At 45.6% G+C, this 12,634-nt stretch overlaps 1 long non-coding RNA gene across 1 annotated transcript in view; it reads right to left on the reverse strand.

The window, feature by feature from the left end:
* Positions 1–12,634, reverse strand: part of LOC150055316 (uncharacterized) — a 129,033-nt gene that overhangs the window by 12,272 nt on the left and 104,127 nt on the right. The window lies entirely within an intron of this gene.

The following is a 12,634-nucleotide window of genomic DNA, read 5'->3' on the forward strand; positions in this document are numbered from 1 at the left end:
ACCTACCCATCCTTGGAACAGCTGAACCCCAGAATGAAGGAAGATGGAACAGGAAAAGATCATGCAAAACATTTCTACTCTACCCTGATCTTTCATCTCCCCTGCTATTTTGCCAGCGAGGCACCTGAGACCCAGAGAAGGAAAAGGGGACTTGCCAATGTAGTCGTGATTAGTTGAGGTTCAGTGTGGGCCTGTCCATAAGAACGGCCCATGCGAGGCTCCCTAGCTCCCTGTATCTTCAATCGTGATGACCCCAGAAGTTCTTTTACTCTGGAGGTGAACAGGGACAGTGCCAGAGGAGAGGACTGTAGAGCTGGCATTCTCATGTCTTTCTTTTCTAGTGTTAGTAGTGGAGCTTGAACTCAGGGCCTGGGCATTGACCTTTAGCTTTTTCATTCAACACTGGTGCTCTACCACTTGAGCCACAGTTCACATTCAACTTTTTGCTGGCTAAATGGAGATAAAAGTCTCTTAGAACTATGATCCTCAGATCTCAGCCTCCTAAGTAGCTAGGATTACAGGTGTGAGCTACCAGTGCCTGGCTAACTTCTGCTTGCCCACTGATACGTCCTAGCGACTTCACTGCTGTGTTGATGAGTAGTCAGAGAGCCTGGCCAATCCTTTCTAGCCTTCTAGGAGAAAGAGGAATGTCCTACTTCCAAGAAGCCCTGGCCACTGGAGTTTTAGAGTATATTCCAATAAAGACCTTTGGTATTGGGTACTGCTGGTTCACTCCTATAATCCTAGCTACTCACGAGGCTGAGATTGAAGATCCCAGTTCAGTGCCAGCCCAGGCAGGAAAGCCCATGAGATTCTTACCTATATAAACTACAAAAAAAAAATGAACCTAAGGGATAGTGCTCAAGTCCTGAGTTCAAGCTCTGAACCCGTGCAAACAAACAAATAAGCAAAACAAAACAAAAAGAGCTTTGGGTATCTCACAAAGAAAGTTGCTGCAGTGATTTTTACTTGGTTGAATCAATAATTTAAAAATAACGAGATCAATATGGTACCATTTAGGCAGTAGAGTCCGAGTAACAGATTGTGTTAATGTCTGAAGGCCTTAGTTTAAAAAGAGAAAAGCAGACCCTGGAAGCCAGGCTTTAACGTGGTAAGATCTAGTCTGACATCAAGACAAACAGAATAACTGTGTTTTGTCGGTAACCATATTTGAACATAGACAAGAAAATCACCGATCCACTATAAAAATGACCAAATACTGATCTCCTGGAATGTCTAAAAAGAGTAAATAATGCTAGACACTGGTGGCTCACTCCTGTAATCCTAGCTACTCAGGATGCAGAGATCATAGTTCAAACCATCCTGGACCAGAAAATGTCTGTGAGAGTCTTAACTCTAATTAACCACCAAAAAGCCAAAAGTAGAGCAGTGGCTCAAGTGGTAGAACATCAGCTTAGAGCAGAAAAAGCTAAGAGGGCTTCAAGGACCTAAGTTTAAGCTACACACACACACACACACACACACACACACACACACACACACACACACAGAAAGTGAATGCTGCCTTTTAATTGGAAACGCCTTTAAATGGATTCCTTTCTTCTCTCCCTTTACAGGAAATTATGATGAAAATTCTGATCAGAAATTTCTCCTGCTACCTGGCAAAATCCAATGTAGAGCCCAGCCTGGCTTCTCTGGATTCTCTGCAAAGTACCCACAGAAGCCAAGTCCTGTAAATTCATTCTCTCACGGAGGCTCCCCACAGTTCCCTGGGGTCTGTTCTTCCTCTGGGAAATGAGTCAATAAACTTACTTTTATTTGACTACAATTGTGTTCCTGAGAATCTTTGGCTGGAGGCTATAGACAGCACTTACATTTATATATTTTCAACAAACATGCTCATAAATTTAAGTACTTAAAAAAAAGAGTACAAGTGAAAAGGGAGTCTCCTACCCTAAAATCTACTTGAACCTAAGATCGACTTCTTTTCCCTCAAAGCAATCATTGTGATTACAATAGTCTATGCACACTTATCCATCTGTCCATTCAAACATTTACCCCATCTGAGGCTCCATAACAAATCTATGATATTTCCTAGCCAATGAAATTGTTAAAGTGATTTGGGATAGTATGTGCACAATTTTCAGAAAGTAAAGACAAGGAAAGAGCAAACTTGGTTTCTGATAGTGAATGCATTTCCAGAGAAGTATATTAGTTGCTTTTCATTTCTTTTTTAATTTTTTTGTCAGTGGTAGGGTTTGGACTCTGGGTCTGGGTGCTGTCTCTGAGCTCTTTAGCACCTTACCCTTGAGCCACTGCACCACTTCTGGTTTTCTAGTGGTCAACTGGAGATAAGAGTCTCGAAGACTTTAGTGCCCAGGCTGGCTTTGAACCGAGATCCTCAGATTCCAGCCTCCTGAGTAGCTAGGATCACAGGCATGAGCCACCATGCCCGGCTTCAAAGTTGCAGCTTTGATAATAATGAAGAATATTTTTGTAATTCCATAACAAAATGGCTGTGACTGGGTAGTTTACAAAGTACAGAAATTTAGTTTCTCACAGTTCTGGAGGCTGGAAGTTTGAGGTCAAGGTGACAGCAAGTTAAGGCTCAAACTCTTAACTTTCAGACAGTACCTTAAATTCTGTGCCCTGTGGAGGAGAGGAAAGCATGGTGGGGAAAAGGGAAGATAAGAGAAGCCAATGTTGTACAATCCCTTCCCTTTTGTAATGGAACTTAGAACGTGGTGCTTTCTAGGTAGGCATTCTATCACTTGAGCCATGATCCCAGTCATTTTGGCTTTATTTTGGGGGACAGGATGTTATGCGTATGCCCAGGCAGGCCTGTGCCACAATCCTCTTATCTACACTGCCTGTGTAGCTGGGATGACGTGTGTACCACTATGCCCACCTATTGGTTGAGATTGTGGTCTCACTGACATTTCGTTAGGGCTGGTCTCAAGCTGTAATCTTCCTGGGATTAAAGATGTGAGACTTTGTGCCCTACTGAGGCCTCTTTTTTTTTTTTTTTTTTTTTTTTTGCCAGTTCTGTGCCTGAGCTCAGGGCCTAAGCACTGTCCTTGGGCTTTCTCAAGTCTAGAACCCTACTACTTGAGCCACCACATCACTTCCAGCTTTTTCTATGTATGTGGTACCGAGGAATCAAACCATTGTCTTCGTGCCAAACTCCTGGCCAATGAAGGCTCTTTTATAAAAGCCTTAATTTCACTCTCACTCACAAAGGAAGCATCCCACTGTGAGAACACATCCAGCTTCAGTGGAGCAGATTTTGTAAGACATCAGTCCCTAGGCTTTAGAAATAGGAAAGGAGACAAAACAAACTCCCTTTAACATCTAAGGGAATCAGCCAGCACCAAAAAATGCTTTGGAACTGGGCGTCTATAATCCTAGTTATTCTGGACACTGAGATCCAAGATCATGGTTTGGGCAAGAAAGTTCATAAGACTCTTATCTCCAATAAATCACCAAAAATCTGCATGTGGAACTGTGGCTCAAATGGTAGCAGAAAACCTGAGGTACAGTGCACAAGGCTTGAGTTAAAACAAAAAAAGGAAAGAAAGAAAAAAGAAAGGAAGGAAGGAGGGAGGGAGGGAAGGAAGGAAGGAAGGAAGGAAGGATGCTTTAGAGAAAAAGAGACCTGGGGCTTGCAATGTGGCTTAGTGGTAGAGTGTTTTCCTTGCATGCATGAAGCCCTGGGTTTGATCCCACAGTTCCACATAAGCAGAAAAAGCCAGAAGTGGTGCTGTGGCTCAAGTGGTAAAGTGCTAAGCCTTGAGCAAAAGAAGCTCATAGACAGTGCCCTCCCATGCCCTGAGTTCAAGCCCCAGGACTGAAAGAGAGGAGAGATCTACACCACTTCCACTTTTCCTCCCTAAGAGTCAAGTTCAAATACCACTCTTGAGGCACCAATCACTTAGCTTCAGTAAGACTTGAGTCTGATTTAATATATGATTTCCTTGGGGGAGAACGTAGGACAGTCAGTATTAGATTAGGAATGAGTTTCTGATTCTTCTTTGAAAGCAAGCATAAGGCCTGAGGTATGTGGGGAAATGGCGTATTGCCCATGAGACATAAGGAGGAATCTTTCCAAACCTGGTTCTGCCTGCTTCTAGGTGTGCAAGTGTTGGTTTCAAAAGAAATTAAGAGAGCTGGTGCAGTGGCTCATGCCTGTAATCCTAGCTACTCAGGAGGCTATGATCTGAGGATCAAGGGTCAAAGCTAGCCCAGGTACTAAGGACCCTGAGACTCTTATCTCCAATTAACTACCCCCAAACTGGAAGTGGCACTGTGGCTCAAGGGGTAGGGTGGTAGTCTTCAGCTGAAGAGCTCAGGGACAATGCCCAGGCCAAGTTCAAGCCCCATGACAGAGACAGGGGGGAGGGGGGAGCGAGCACTTCAAACAACAATGCTAATGGCCTCCTCCCTTTTCTAGTGAGTTTGAGTTGTGCCAAAGCCTATACACAAAGAGGTGGAGCCAAGCAAAGGCTGAGGACCAGCTGAGCTGTGTTTGTTTTGTTATCAAGGGTCCTACAAAGCTGTACACCAGTACCTTATGCCTGTAATCCTACCTACTCAGCAGGCTGAGATCTAAGATTATATTTGGGTTCAAATATATGTATTTCAACCCAGTCTGCACAGAAAAGTCAGTGGGAATTTTATCTCCAATCAAGTTGTAGACATTCAGAAGTGAAGCTGTGGCTTAAGTTGGTAGAGCATCAGCTTTGGGCAAAAAAAAGCTAAAGGATAGTGCCCAGGTCCTGAGTTCAAGCCGCAAGACTAGTACCCAACATATAAACAAACAAACAAACAAACAACCCCAAAACAAACAAAAGCCCTACAAAACTACATACACTTTCACTTTTTAAAAAAACTATATCAGCTGTATCAGGGACACATAGTTCCCAGAGCTACATCAGAGTGGGAGAAAAGAAGCTAAACTCTGCAGAGACTGGGGAACAGAGGGAGGAGGAGAAATAGAGTGGGCAGGGAGCATTGGCTAGAGACCATCAAAGGTAGGCAGTCTGTATCTTTATGCTTTTTTTTTTGAGGGGGGGGGCTAAGTGCAGCCAGGAATCTACAGTTGGCATCCTCTATGGCTAGAGGAATGAAGGCATTTCCCGTTAGAAAGCTGGGCCTCCTAGGCCAGTAGAATGGCTAATGAAGTGCATCTGTCTCCAGTAGGAGCCGCTCCTCTAACCCTCCTCCCCTGCAGAAAAGGCTTATTTCCCGGGAGTGTTCCCAGGAGTTCATTGCTAAGGCCAATCGTCCTTTCTGCCCAGATCCTTTTTATTGCCATGGAGACATTCTGTGGCTCTGTCCAATTGCAGGCTTGAGCAGCAGGCACCATGACAACCTGTGGGGGCGGGGGCTAGAGAGACAGCTCTAGAGCATCCTTCCTCCACCCAAGAGGTAGGACAGAGACCCAAGGACACAGTGGTTTTTTGCTTTTGCTTTTTAACAAGCATGTGGTTCGTGTGTGTGTGTGTGTGTGTGTGTGTGTGTGTGTGAATTAGGGATGAGTGTGACGCCCAGGATTTCAGTCTAGTTGGGTTCAGGGTTTGGCCTGTCAAAGGCAGTTGACTTCCTGAAGTCCCTGGCCACACTAGCAATTAGCTACATGGAGACATGACAAAGCAGGAACAGGAAGAGCCTGACTGGGAGATGGGGATTCATTTGTGGTAGGAGGCCAGAGGCCTGCTACACCTTCCTTGCCCAGACCAAGGTCACCTGTCTGACACACGAGGTTCTGTTGGACTGTGTGTGTTCATCCCATGGCTGGTTTACTGCTCAGAGATGCGAGCGGACCATTATCTGTCCTCTTCCTTCCTTCCTTCCTTCTGGGCTCCCGTCCCATTCCTGCTGTCCTGTGATCCCAAGCTTCCCAACTCCCTGTCTGGTGCTGTTATTGCCACTAGTCTGTGTGGCATGTGTCTCTTTTTTTTTTTTTGCCAGTCCTGGGCTTGAGCTCAGGGCCTGAGCACTGTCCTTGGACTTTCTCAAGGCTAGAAGTCTACCACTTGAGCCTCAGCACCACTTCCGGCTTTTTTCTATGGATGTGGTACCGAGGAATCGAACCCGGGGCTTTATGCATGCAAGGCAAGCACTTTAACCACTAGGCCAAACTCCCAGCCGCATGTGTCTCTTTTGTATCCTTAACTTTGTGTCCCTCCCTACGTCCTTCGCCCAGGGTGGAGGCAGGGGCAGAGGAGCACTGAGATCTGCTTGTTCCTGAAGTGGTGTTGAAAGTGGGTTAGGAAAGGCACAAGCATGGCTGAAGCTGGACCTCTCTGCCATCCTGCAAAGGTGGACAACCAATAATTTCCAAGGTTTGAAACTTAGGCCCTGGGCACTGTCCCTTAGCTTCCCCCGCCCCCCAAAGCTAGCACTCTATATAACTTGAACTTCTGGCTTTTTGCTAAAGAGTCTCACAAGCTTTCCTGGTTGGATTGGCTTTGAACCACAATCTTCAGATTCGAACCTCCTGGATAGCTAGGATTATAGGCATGAGCCACTGGCATCTGGCTATGTGACTCACTTTTCTCCTGTGTAAAATGGGGATGGACTCATAGAGCTGTTGCAAGCATGAAATGAATTAAATATGTTGTGGTAAATATTAACACCTCCCTGGTGGGTGTGGGGAGGATTTAGCAGGATGGTATAAGATGGTGACGGTCTCGGCGCAGGGCCTGGCACTAAACCATCATTTAGTGGATACATACTCCAGTGGTTTGTGTTCCTCCTCAAATCTATACTCTGAAACTGTTCCTTAGTGTATTTGGAGGACCTTTGGGGGGAAATTAGGTGTCTAACTCCTTAGAGGAGATGACAGGACTCAAACTCTCACTGCCCTGTGAGGGCAGAACAAGAATGCCATCTAGAATGCCACCAGAAGAATCTTCACAAAGAACTTAGCTATCATATCATTTTCAGCCTTAGAATTGCAAGATCTGGTGATGGTTATTAAATCACCCAACCTTTGTTTTTCCGATACACCGCAGCACAAAGGGACAGCCACTGTGCTTTCCATAAGCCCCTCTAGATCTCACCATGGATTTACACAGAGGCAAAGCCTGACCATAAAAAGCCTAGGAGAGTCACAGAGGACACCAAATGGAACAATCCAGGCCCCAAACACTTCAGGGACATAAAAGAAAGCTCACGTCATACCTATTGACGGTGGCCTATGGTCTGAGCTACTCAGGAGGCTGAGATGTGAATGTCATGGCTTGAAGCCAGACTGGGCAGAAAAGTCTGTGAGATTCTTTAATTAACCACCACAAAGCCAGAAGTGAAGCTGTAGCCCAAGTTGTACAGCACCAGCCCAGTGTGAAGACTAAGAGTCAGATGTCAGGCTCTGAGGTTCAAGTCCAAGTACTAGTGTGGAGGTGGGGATGGGGAGAAAGAAAGCTCATTTGGTTTTGCCAGATGGAGGATCTGGGTCTATTTAACAGGACAGTAATGAGCCCTTCCAGCAGAGACTCTGCATGAGAGGACACTTGGGTTGGTGCTTTCAGTATGCAGAGAGGGTTGGGGGGAAGGTGTGCTCGCAGATAGGGACAGCAGTGGGTGTCAGTTCTCAGCAGCGGTGCCAGGCCAGTTCTTTGATAGTGGCCATCCTCATGGGACCATAACCAGAGTCAGATTGCTGCACAGAGTTGGGGCAAGGGCGCCAGGATCTTTATGCAAATGTGTCCTGGGGTTTCTCTTCTAGCTTCAGGCCAAGTTAGCCAGGAAATGAACAGTAAGCATCTCACTTTCTTTGGGGGCAGGAGAGATTCTGTTCCATTTGCTTCTTATGCAGCAGCTCTTCTCTGAAAAATGCACACCAAGGATTAATTTTATCCATCAATTATATACTTGTATATAATTGCATGTACCATTTAGAGATGTTTTCTTTTTGTCTTTTTGTTTAAAGAGAGTTTGGTTGATTTAAGGAACTATGATTGAGTCAGATAATTTGGAAAGGAAGAAGAGCTGACAGGCTGTGGTGGTCACCCCATCACCAGAAGAAGGAGACTAAATAGTGTACAGTTGATAAATTAGCCAAATCTAGGGAACAGAGCTGAGTTTGCAGCCTACCTGGGTAGTGCGGTTTCTTTTTTTTTTTTTTTTTGCCAGTCTTGGGCTTGAGCTCAGGGCCTGAGCACTGTCCTTGGACTTTCTCAAGGCTAGAGCTCTACCACTTGAGCCTCAGCACCACTTCTGACTTTTTTTCTATGTATGTGGTACCGAGGAATCGAACCCGGGTCTTCATGCATGCTAGGCAAGCACTTTAACCACTAGGCCAAACTCCCGGCCCAAGGGTAGTGCGGTTTCTGAATGACCTTTGCCAACAATAATGAGATGGAACAGCGACTACTGAAGTATGATGAATGCGATAAAAGAATAGAGATGATGCTAAACAATGGGTGAGCTGTGGTTGGTGAGTTGAGAAGCCACACTCAGAGCAGGGGGCCCACTGTTATCAAGTCCCTCTGTAGTCTTGACTAATTATTCTTTAAAACATTAAATCATTATGACCATTTTTAGGTTGGTGCTATGGGATTTGAACTCAGAGCCTTTTACTTGCTGAGCAGATACTCTATCACACTTCAATCTCATTTAGCTTTAGTTTTCTTTCAGACACAATCTTCTGTCTATGCTCACATGGGCCTGGACCCTGACCCTTCTGTTTGTACTCGGTGAGAAGCTGGGGTGGCAAGTGAACATCACTGGACCCAGCCTGAAAGGATGTTTCCCAGACCGACCTCACACTGTGATCTTTCCAATCTCTGCCTCTTGAAGCTAGAATTGCAGGCCCCAGCCACAATCCCTGACAACTTAAAAAATATTGTTGAATAAGTCATGTATGCATCTAATACAGAACTCCAATGGGAAAGAAAAGCTACAGTTAAAAAAACCCCCTTCCTCCTGCCCTCCACCCTAGTGACCCACTTTCCTTCCCTCAAGACAATTTCTTGTGCATTTTCCCAGCGATTTGCTAAGCGTAGACACATGTGCACACACACACACACTTTTTTCCCCCCACAAATGTTAACATATTGACTATATCAGCGAGAGTTCTGAAGAAAACAGATGGCACACATCAAATGAGTCGCTTGAATGGAGTTTAGTACAAGCACTGTTTGCAAAGGTGTGGGCAGGCTGTAGGCAAAGCACAGAGACACTGACTGGTACCCAGGGTGGGTAGGACCCCTCCTGGCGATGGTGTGAGCTGCTCAGCTGGCTGAGGCGTGGCAGGAAGGCTACAGGGGCACAGATATTTGCCCCTACTCAGCCCGCCCTGGGCTGAACCCGCCTGGAGCCACACGACAGAGTGCCTGCTGATGTGGTTCACCCAGATGTGTCTCAGAGCAGAGGGCAGGCGGGAAGGGTAGAGTGGATGAGAAAGGCAAATGGTGGGTACCTTGCTCCCAGCTCTGTATGTTTTTGTGGGCTTAGCTGTTTGCCACTGAACAGTCTCTCTGCACATGTATAGCTGCCATCACAGTACTGCTGTGGACGGTAATTATACTGTGTTCTGGGGACTGAATTGTCCTTCCCCATTCACAGGTGACTATAGGGAGTAAGGAAGTCATTAAGGTTAAATTATGTCCTGGGGGTAGAGCCTGGGATTAGATTTATAATCAGACACACCAGAGCTCTCTTCCTATCAGTTACAAGAGGCAGTCAGAAGGTGGCAGTCTACAAGCCAGGAAGAAAGCTCTCACCAAGCAATCAGGCATCCTGAACTTGTCAGCTTCCAAAGCTGAGAGAAATAAATGTCTTTTTTTTTTTTTTAAAGCCATCTAGGTATTGCCATCTATGGTAGCCTGAGCTCACTGAGACACATATAAAATATATTACAAATATAGTAATATATATCATGATGGAATTAACTAATTTGCTCACTAATGAATTTGTGTGTGTATATATGTATGTGCCAATTCTGGGGCTTGGACTCAGGATCTGGGCATTCTTCTTTAGCTTTGTTTTTTTTTTTACTCAGTGTTGGTGCTTCACCAACTTCCTGCTTTTTTTGGGTGGTTAATTGGAGCTAAGTCTTTGACCTTCCTGTCTAGGCTGGCTTTGAATCGTAATCCTCAGAATTCAGCTTCCAAAGCCACTAATGCCTGGCACTAATGGACTTTTAAGGTCATTTAGAATCTTCTGCTATTATAAACAAGACTGCAAAGCATATCCTTTTACCATGGCCAGGATACATACACAATACATATTTAGGCTGGATTAAAGAATATATATGCTTTGGGACCGGGAGTTTGGCCTAGTGGTGGAGTGTTTGACTAGTATGCACGAAGACCTGCATTTGATTCCTGTGTACTACATACATAGGAAAAAAAAAAAGAGCCAGAAGTAGTGCTGGGGCTCAAGTGGTAGAGCTCTAGCCTTGAGGAAAAAGCCCAAGGACAGTGCACAGGCAATCCTTGGACTGGCAAAACCCAAAAATCAGTGGTATGCTTTTATGTTTGGTAGCACCTGGCATAGAGTTTGCATCTGTGTACATGAACAGCAGCAGCATATGAGATTCCTGTGAAGTTGTTTTGTTGTTGTTGTATTGGTACTGAGATTCAAACTCCCAGCCTTGTGCTATCAGTTGGCTTTGTCAATCATTCAACCAAGGAAATAATCACTTTCTACTTGGCTTGAAGGTATTCTACTTCCTTTCTTCTGTGATCTGCAAGAGGCCAGGGGCTTCTGCTTCCTTTCTGACCAGACTTGAAGGGAGCCGGGGAGGGGACAGGAGAGTTATCACTCATATCTTTGAATCTGGCAAATGTCTAAAATAGACTCTTCTGTAATGCTTTGTTGGGACTTGTAGAGCTGGATGTGACCTGTGATTCCATTCCTCTAGCCTTCCACCCTGGTCTGGTTGTCACAATACACCATGGACCACTCTTCTTGTGGTCTACTCCGGAAGAATCGAAGGTGACTCAGTATGGCTTCCTTTCTGCTGAGTGGCAGCAGTCTCAACCCTCAAAACTTCAATCCTCCAACATAGCAACATAGGTTGTGTGTCTGTGACCACATGTGGTTCCACCCTTCTAGGCCTGGGTTAGTAAGAAGTCAAGGCTTCTTTTCCTCAGCTCAATCTTGGAGCAACATCTCACAAGATTTGTGTGTGTATGTGTGTGTTGGTCCTGGAGCTTGAACTCAGGATCTTGGTGTTTATCTGAGTTTTCCTGCTCCAGGTATAAGGGTCCCTTAGAATAAAAAGCCCCTAGACTAAGTCGGGAAACTGAGCTGGGAATTTGACCCCTTACTGGGAACTAAAGAATGCTATAAAACTGCAGTTTTTATTTAACTCAACCCAGACCCTGTTTTCATTGAAAATAAATATTTATCTATTTATTTTTGCCAGTTCCATGGCCTAGAGTTCAGGGCCTGAGTGCTGTCCTTGGGCTTTCTCAAAGCTAGAGCTCTACCACTTGAGCCACAGCACCATTTCTGGCCTTTTGTATGTATGTGGTCTTCATACTTGTTAGGCAAGAACTCTACCACTAGGCTCCCAGATCCATCTCAAAGACCAGCAGCCAGAAAACACTTAATACAATTAGGAAACAGGTTGGGGAGGAAAGAGATAACAAATACAATACCAACAAGCCAATTCAGCTTTGATGGACAGTTGAACTGGAATGCCAGGGTGACCAGAGAACCAGTCAGGAAACAGGATACAGGACACAGGATGCAAACATGGAGACATGGCATGGCCCAAGGGCACCTAGGCTGGTCCTGACTTAAACAGGCTCAGGTCAGGAGGCAGGGTCATAGGAAACTCCCAGTCCTAGGTATTGGACTGACAGGCAAAGTAACCTGTCAGTCAAGTGCCCACCCCTATCTCCAGGGGTTCAGGCACACCAATCACCTGGGGGAGGGGAGCTTCACCTTCTCCCAGACTTTTATTCTCTGCATGCAAAGCTTTCCCAAGGCAAGCAGAGCCCTCTGGGCTTTTAAGTAATAGCATCTCTCACCTCTGGGCTTTTCAGCACTGGGTGGAGAATTCCATTCAACCGGCCAGAGGCACCAGGCTGGATGCAAGAAATTACTTACGTTCAACCACCTTATTTCACCTTACTTGTCACTGGGCACATTTAAAGAGTAACATCTTCCCCCAATGTTTCCCAGAAACTGTAGAGATCATAGTTGTGTCACTCTCTGCCACGAGTAGACCAGACAGTACATCTTACAGACTATTCCGGATTCTGAATTCTCTCCCCTAGTTCCCCAGGCTTGCTGCTGTTCTTACCACAGACCCCCTTATCAAAGAAGGCTCTGGGTGGTCCAGCATGGCAGGATACGAGAACTGAATCTTGGAAGGGATTTAGCTCAAGCAGGGGAGCCCCTAATGGTTTCTTTCGCCTATATGACATGCAGAAGATGACCTTTCCACAGCGGTCACCTGGGAGTGCCTGTGGACTTTGAGTGTCCCTCTTCCCATCACAGGAGAAGCAAGTGTGAGCCCGGGGAGCCCCCATGGAAAAGAGAAGGCACCAGAAGCCTCACCCCACAAGAGGACCCCAGGGCCGATCCCCCTGCACCATCAGGGTCCTGCTTGGAAAGAAGTTCTTTTTCTGAGTCTAGGAAGGAACTGCTTACTTGATATTTATACTTACTGAAGGCCAATCAATTAATTTGGGATTTATATATCAGTGACTTA

This window comes from Megascapheus bottae, chromosome 14 (genome assembly GCF_031878675.1).
Source record: "Megascapheus bottae isolate mThoBot1 chromosome 14, mThoBot2.hap1, whole genome shotgun sequence".
NCBI classification, from domain to species: Eukaryota; Metazoa; Chordata; class Mammalia; order Rodentia; family Geomyidae; genus Megascapheus; species Megascapheus bottae.